This window comes from Aristolochia californica, unplaced genomic scaffold, assembly GCF_029961685.1.
Source record: "Aristolochia californica isolate CCGP_79_NKW_82.1479 unplaced genomic scaffold, dmAriCali1.0.hap1 SCAF_3, whole genome shotgun sequence".
NCBI lineage: Eukaryota > Viridiplantae > Streptophyta > Magnoliopsida > Piperales > Aristolochiaceae > Aristolochia > Aristolochia californica.
The window spans coordinates 8,163,171-8,171,193 of NW_027181992.1; positions in this window are offsets into that span (position 1 = coordinate 8,163,171).

Here is an 8,023-nt window from a genome sequence, read left to right on the forward strand (position 1 = left end):
AACTGTTCTAATGGTGAAATACCGTTAGGATGGCCTATAGCAAAACGATTAACCCAACTAAAGATTTTGCAAAGAAGGCACAACCAAGAAGACCACTCGATCAACAAGAATCCATTAGAACAATCATGAGAGAGAAAGGCTACTACAAAGAAGAGTTTAAATAAGTGTTCAAATGACAAATTCAAAATGGTCGAACAATTGAAAAGCAGAAAGGCCGATTATAAAAGGCCATTTGAATGAACCCCCACTTATTAGAACAATGGGATCTAGAAGAGTTGTAGGAAGAGCATAATTTGATGCTACCAAGATATGTCTCCAAAATCTATAAGTGAATTATCTATGTGATTAACAACTCATTAAGAGATTTTTGAATATTTTTATATTTTTTGGTTGATATTTCATCAAGTTTTACGAAAGAACAAAATGTCCCTTTCCAAACTCAACGATTCAATTTCCGAACCTTGAGAACTAGGTTTATAAGTTGTTTTTACTCCAAAATTTTAAACTCCCAGTTACTAAGGATTCCATGATCGCTCCTAAGCACATTCATACTTTGAAATAGATTTTTGAGTTTGAATTTGAAGATTTGAGAAACAACGAGCTTAGTATTTTTGACCTATTACTTTGAAATCTTTATTTGCTTAACATAATCCGTGTTAGAATCTTTGTACCATTACTTTGAAATCATATTATTTATCCTATCAATAGATTTAGAAGCGGCAAGTGCACAATATTAACAATTTGGAGTTGACTTTCACAATGCTTATGTGTTCTTACATTGTAATCAATTGACTACACTTGGTCAAGTAAATCTAAACTAGAGATTTGCTAATTTTAAAGAATAATAATTTTTCAAATAATTACTTGTGAACTTGAATTGTGATATCAATATTTGAGTTGAGTTGCTTTTACGTGTCCCCTATTTGAGAAACCAATCCGAGATATATTACAACTTTAAACTTTGAATTAAGTCAATTTAAGGTCTTATTGAGCTACTATTACATTGTATTGGCATATAGGATTGGGTGTGCTTATCTATTTGTTCTTTTGTATAATATCCTAATTGAAAGACATTTGTATAGGGTTGAATTGTAAGCAAGTAATCCTGGCAGGCGTAGGTCAAGTCCTTTGTAGGTAAAACTATCTCTCATCTCAATTGTTGTAAGAAGCCTTTTTGGCTAATAATTAGGCATTGATAAACCCTTTCTGGGTCTAAGCTGTGTTGCTTAGTCGGTTGTTGATTTCTCATTAAGGGTATCATTAGGAAAACCTTGCTTTTTGTTGTAATACTTTTTATTGTTTGTGTAGGTGAGCACTATTGTAAATATTTTTCTAGAACTAGGTATGTGTATCAAGTTGTTGTTGACCTAAGTCCCTATGTGAGTAGTTGTTATTGATAAATCCCTTTATGGGTCTAGGTAAGTGTAACTAGTTGTTGTTGGTTGTAAGTCCTCGTGTGGGTAATTATTGTTTGATAAATTCCTTTGTGGATCTAGACTCTTTATGAGTCTAGGTTAGAGAGTTTGATACGTCGTAAATCTATGTTTGAGGATGCATTGTAAATTGGATTTTTTGGTCATTGAGTCCATGTGTGAGTAGTATTGTAATTGGACTTTGTGATAATTTGCTTCAGATGTCATTTGGCTTGTGAACATAGTGAATTAACTTTAAGGAACAAAAAAAATTGGGAGTAGATTAGCAACTCAAGGTTTGGTCATTAACAACTATAAATCTTTGTATGGTTTGTGTGATTTATTACTTGTGTATTGCTCTTGCTTTGAAATCAATATTGCACATTGAAATTGTTCCAAAGTATGGATACACAATTAAACGGGGAAAAAAACATACAAAATAGGCAACAAAATTAACAAACTTACTTAACTCCCCCTCTAAGTTTGTTCCTCATGGGATATAAAAGTTATTATATGATTAACTACTTTAGTATGGCCTCTTAGTTTACAATCAAGATCGCACAAAGGAATTCACAAAAAGTGGGAACACACATAACCCAAGTGGAAAGAACTAAAAACTAGTAACAAAGTTAAAAAACCTATTCACACCCCTCCTCTAGGTTTGTTCCTCATAAACCTAACAAGTGGAGTTAAAGCAAGTTAACTTTGATAGCTTGGTACTAAGGTTGAGTGCCAAAGATCTCTTGAGAGAATTAGGATAGCATCACAAGCTGGCCCTTCCCTTATTTTTAAGTAAAATAGAAAATTATGGCCATTGAGGTAATCAACATTCCTCATCTCTTTCACTCGAAAGTTTAGATCTTGAAAAGAGAGGATGACCCACTTCGTCCAAGCACAAAGCATGGAATCTTGGAAAGAGAGGGTGGATGGGTCAAATATTTCTACAAATGTGAGATTGACTATTGAAGACAAGAGATGTCTTCATGTCAATATTGAAGACAGATTCTAGCTCTCCGTCAAGCCATGTATGTGTTCAAATACACGATTACAACTTAATATTTCTTAGATATTAGCTAGATTCCAGCTCTGGAAGGCCATTTCTATCTAGATTTATCTAGGTTCTAAATGAACCTATTAGAAAATGAAAATTACAAAGAAAAGTAAAACTTACACCCTTGAATTTTGAGAGATGCCCTTCTGCTTGAGAATTTCAAGTTTCTAACCTTTGATGCACAATGGAGAGATATGAGCTAGACTAATTATGAATGTAAGGGAGATAGAGTGAGGAAGGAATGAAGTTTTACAAAGAATGATTCTCTCTTTCTCAAGATAGAACTTAGGAAGGTTTTTTAAACGATTGAGAATAAATCAAAGTAGGTATGTCAATCAAACCTCATTAACTTCTTAATGAGAGGTTTAGTGGGGTATTTATAAGTTCTCCAAGCATTTTTTTTTTTTTTTTGCCTATTTGTAAAAAGTTGATTCTATATAGATCGGTCAGTGTAAAGTGATTGATCGATCAATTATGTGTAAAAGGTTCTCAAATGGGTTAGATCCCATTATGATTTCTTGGTAGTCATTATGTTACTCATTGTATCTTTAATAGGAAAAGGATATTTTGTATTATGTAGATCACTTAAAAGTTAAAATGAAAAGAAATAGAACTATAAGAACACACAAAAAGATTAACTCAAATTAATAATGAAGTTACCTTTGACCAAATTCTTTGACTCAACTCAACAATTATGTAAAGAGATATTATTTAGTTACAATATTAAACTAATAGAGGAATTACCACCATGAAACTACCCTTCTTAGTATCGATAATTAGGTATTTGTGTAAGAAACGATTCTATATCCCATTAGTAGTGTATAGGGGTGGCATCGAACCAAGCCGGTTAACGAGCGGCTCGAGCTCGGCTCGGTTCCTGCTAGATAAATCCTGAACTTGAACTGAATTCGAGTTCAGGTTTGGGCTCGTTTAAGTAAACGAGTTAAACGAGTCGAGCTCGAGCAAACTGCGGTTCGGTTTAGCAGCTCGTGAGCTGGCTCGTTACTTAACAAGCAATTCCTATTTTTGGGGAATCGAATAAGGCTTTTTGTCTTCGGCTATTTCGTCTCTTCCTCTTCAGGCTTGATTTCGATTGTCGATTTTTTTTCTTCAGTTTCGATTTTGTGGAATCAACGGCAAAATCGGAAGGAAATCAGTGATGGCGATGAGAAGTTCACTCCCCAAGTCTAAATAGAGAAAGAAGAGGTTTGCAATTTGCCCCTTTAGGTTAGTTTTCGTTTTTATTCGATTTCTACGATTTCTTCCGCAATCTCATTGTTCTTCGTCTTCAATCGAGTTTTTGTAATTGAGGATTATAGAGGAACAATCTCTTCGTTCTTCATCTTCTACGATTTCTTATTCAAATTTCTTCATTCTTTGTCTTCTCTGTGAGGAACAAATCACATAGGTGAATAGAGCCTGTTGAAAAGTCATGGAAGAGAAGGAAACTCATCTGCCCCTCTCCCCCCTTTCTCTCTCTCGGTTAGAGGTCCTTGCGGCTAGTAGGAAGTTGTTTTGGCTTTAGACGGGTTCGGCCAGCAGGATGCAGTTCTAGGCAAGCTCATTCCGTAGGTTAGATCAGCCCGCCCCTTATTTTTCCTATGAATTATTGCCAATTTTTTTAGTTTTAATGGTGGTTTTAGAGTTCTATTTTTGTTTTTTTAGAGATTGCTTAATAAACTGTTTATAATCTATTTAAATGACCATTTGCAATAGATCTCAACTGTAACAGAATCCATTTCTAGCAGGATCCTTTTGTGGAAGAGTAGAGTAAGTGAAAAACATATTTAATTTTGAACCACTGATAAACAAAAAAAAGAGGATAAATGCTTAGGGAGTAAAATAGGCCTTTTATTGGGGATAGAGGGACTTAAACCCTCACGATTTCACATTCTGTTTCTCCTCTTCGAAGATAGATTTTGTCCTTTGGATGGTAAAAATCAAGAGTGCCCCTGATACGATGATGAACACCATAAGGTAAATGGTGGATGCCTTGGAATCTTTTAAAGAGGAGAAACATAAGAGAATCTTTTAATAATCAAGAGTAGCCTTCAAGGATGAATAAGAGAGAGTAAAAGTGAGTTAATTACAACTCCTTTTTCAAATTGTTTCCACCATGCCTTGTATCTCTACCATGCTGCTACTGGCGGCTGAGACTTTGGTGAAGCTTGGTGTCCTAACTTCCCATTGCTGAAGGAAATCAATAAAGTATACCATCCATACGAATAGTGTTAAAACAAAGGCTAAATACGAGCATATGGTCAAGGATATCAACTACGAACAATAATTGAGAAATCGTAAAGATACATAAATAGTAAATCAAACAGCAAAGTAAAGACGGGAGACACAGAGTTACGTGGTTCGGCAACAACCTACTCCATGGGTAGAGACGACGACGATTCCACTCAAATCGAAAAGGGGTTGAAGCTTTGCGGCTCGAAGCTTGATTACAAAATCGATTTCTCGATTAATCCCTCGGCGAAACCCTCTTTCAAGAAAATCCTCTTCCTCAATAGAGAAATCCCCAAATGTCTCGACCAAACCTCCCGAAAACTGATTTTCCGATTAAGTGACTTAATCGGGTAATATACACGGATCCCAAAACGAGAAAGAGGGTCGAATCGGGTAATCGGATTCAAGACACCCGATTAACAAATAGAAAAATCTTGCTCCAACGGACTAGAAGACTGGTATAAAGCTTATAGTAATATTGCCATCCACATCAAAGCGCACTTGATGTTGCATGGTTTGAATAATCCCCGGAGCTGCACCTTTTTTTCTCCAGCTTTTCCTAAAAAAAGCCTCTTTATTTGAACTCACTTGGTATTGGATTTGGTATGATCAACCTTTTCCTTTATGGCTTTACGATCTGCCCAAGGGAAAATAAAGCCCCCGATTTCTCTTGTACTTTTATCCAAGATCATTCAATGGAGGAATCTGTTGTGTTAAAGTGCCACATTTGAATCTTATAGCACTAAAATTTCATCATTTTTTGAAGGATTCTTTGGAAGCGGGCACTTGTGCTTGTCTTTAAGCAGTTCACTTGTTTAGATTATTAAAACATGAAGAGAAATGTCAGCATAAACGGCTGATTAAACTAAGCATAAAGGGTCTTGATCATGACTTCTCCCAACTTAACTTTGCAGGATTAGTATTTTTTAAATGTATAACATAATTTTTATATGATTATGAATTAAATTAGTACCAGTAAAAATTATAAAATTTTAAAGTAATTTTATTAAATGGGTACAATTTTTTTGTTTTATTTATATAATAATCAAATAATATAAAGTAAATGTATTTAATCTAAATAAAATAATATATAATCATAAATTAAAAAAATATCAAGGATTACGTTATTAATTTTAAAATATTAATTAATTATATTAATTAATAAAAACACATAATTAAATTAATAAGTTAAAATTTATCCATAATTATGTTTAAATCTATGATAAAATTAATTAATTTTTTTAAATAATAATAATATAATAATAATAAAAATCAATTGTAAATAATTTATTTATATAAATATAATCAATGATAAAACACAATGAGAAGAGTTCTCTTTATGTACTAGCTAGATTACCTCTACACACATGGGTGTCTCTTAACACTCCTCCTCAAGTTGGTGTTTGTAAGTTCATTGGTAAATAATCTTGGTCAAGAAACTTGTGTGTTTAATATATATATATATATATATATATATATCCATTTTGTTCTTATCCACATCTTGCTTGTCGTCTTTATCTTGTTGTCATATTGTTCTCCCCCTTAGATATTCTAGTCACGTAAAATTTGATTACCACAACACGCGAAATTCTTCATGGTAGATTATGCTTCTTCTTTTCAAATGATAACAACATCTATATTCCAATTCGAAAGGAGGCGCGAACCACTGCGAACATTCGACTTCCAATCTTATCATTAATACTTCTCCTTCTAATTTCTCCCTCAAGGTGGGGGATAATGACAATGGTACCAGGTTAAATAAAAAAATAGTTATACTAATTGTTTCCACCATCAAGGTGTCCCAAGGATAAATACTCAATCACTCACAAACTCTCAAAAAGTAAAACATGGGTGATAAAGCAAAAACCAAAACCAACCTTAAAGGATTTTGAACAAAATAGTGATAATAATCACTAAAGAGGGTGATGCCGGTCACTCAAAAGACGACGATAAAAACCCAAAGGGTACCAAGAAAAAAGTCTCTGTGGACTTTAAAACACTCATATAAGACAATTATTTTTAAACATAGACTTCTCATATAAGACAATTATTTTTAAACACAACTTTACCAATTTGCAAAGAAAATATTAAAGAGATAATTTATGGATTGAGAGAGGTTTTAGGATACTAAGATTTGAAATTTCGAACGAGCAAACAAGACTTTCTATTTTAAAATTTTCATACTTTGTCAAAAAAAGAAAACTGAACTCATAATGGGAAAAACTTCTCTTAAGGAAACTGTACTCATAATGGGAAAGACTTCTCTTAAGGAAACAAATGTAATGTGAATCAAACAAAAAAAAATTTTAAGAAAGGAAAGATACTGAAGCTGGTAAAATAGTAACTAGATTTTGAAAAAAATAGGAAACTCAACTAAGATTAGCAACTCAAAAAGTGAAGCAGAAAATTCAGATCTTTGCATGCAACAGGATACTAGCATAACCTTTGATTCTTCCAATGTAGAGATATCTTTCTCTAAAAAGACTAGATTGAGAAACGATTTATTGGGATAGAAAGTAGACTCAAATATATTTCTTTTGAGATATAATTCTCAATATAAATCTTCAGTAACATTGGTACAAACTGTTCAGGAAGTTGATGCTTTTTGCTGCTACACAAAACTTTTTTTCTGCTTGACCTTTGCAGCTTCAGATGTTAATTTCTCTTTCTAGAAAAATTAGATTTCAAATAATCTTCTGAGTTGGATACTAGACTCAAAGATATTTCCAATGGTATATAATTTTCTATAAGAAACATAACGTAACAGAGCAAAACATCTAATGAAAAACAAGAATTGGGAAAAGACTTAAGGAAAAATGAGAAACTCCTTTTTTTTTTCTTCTTCCTCCATTTATTCTCCATCTTCTTCTCCTTTTCCATCTCAAATCTTTGCTCGCTCTGATACAATATTGATTTCTAGGGCTTACACATAAATCCAAGAGATCTCAAGGGAAGGAGAGAAGAGATGAACTCTAGCTCTTGGGAGAGAGGAGAGAATAAACTAAGGGAGAGAAAGAAGAAGAAAAGAGAGAGAGGAGTATGGACGAATTTGGGCCAAGAGGAAGATGCTTGAATACTCTACCCTATGTCTTGAGGTTGTACTTATAGTTGTGTGAAGGTGTTTATAATGACTACATGCTTCAAAAGGAAAAAGACATAAGGAGACATACACCAGCTTACATATTTACAATTCTATCCTATTTCTATGGAAGTTCTCTTTATTTATTAGTCATGCCACCACTACACACATAAGTGTTTCTTAACATTCTTTAATATTTTACTTTGATGTAAGGGTGGTGGTAGTAATAATGTGTGAGTTAAGTGTTTA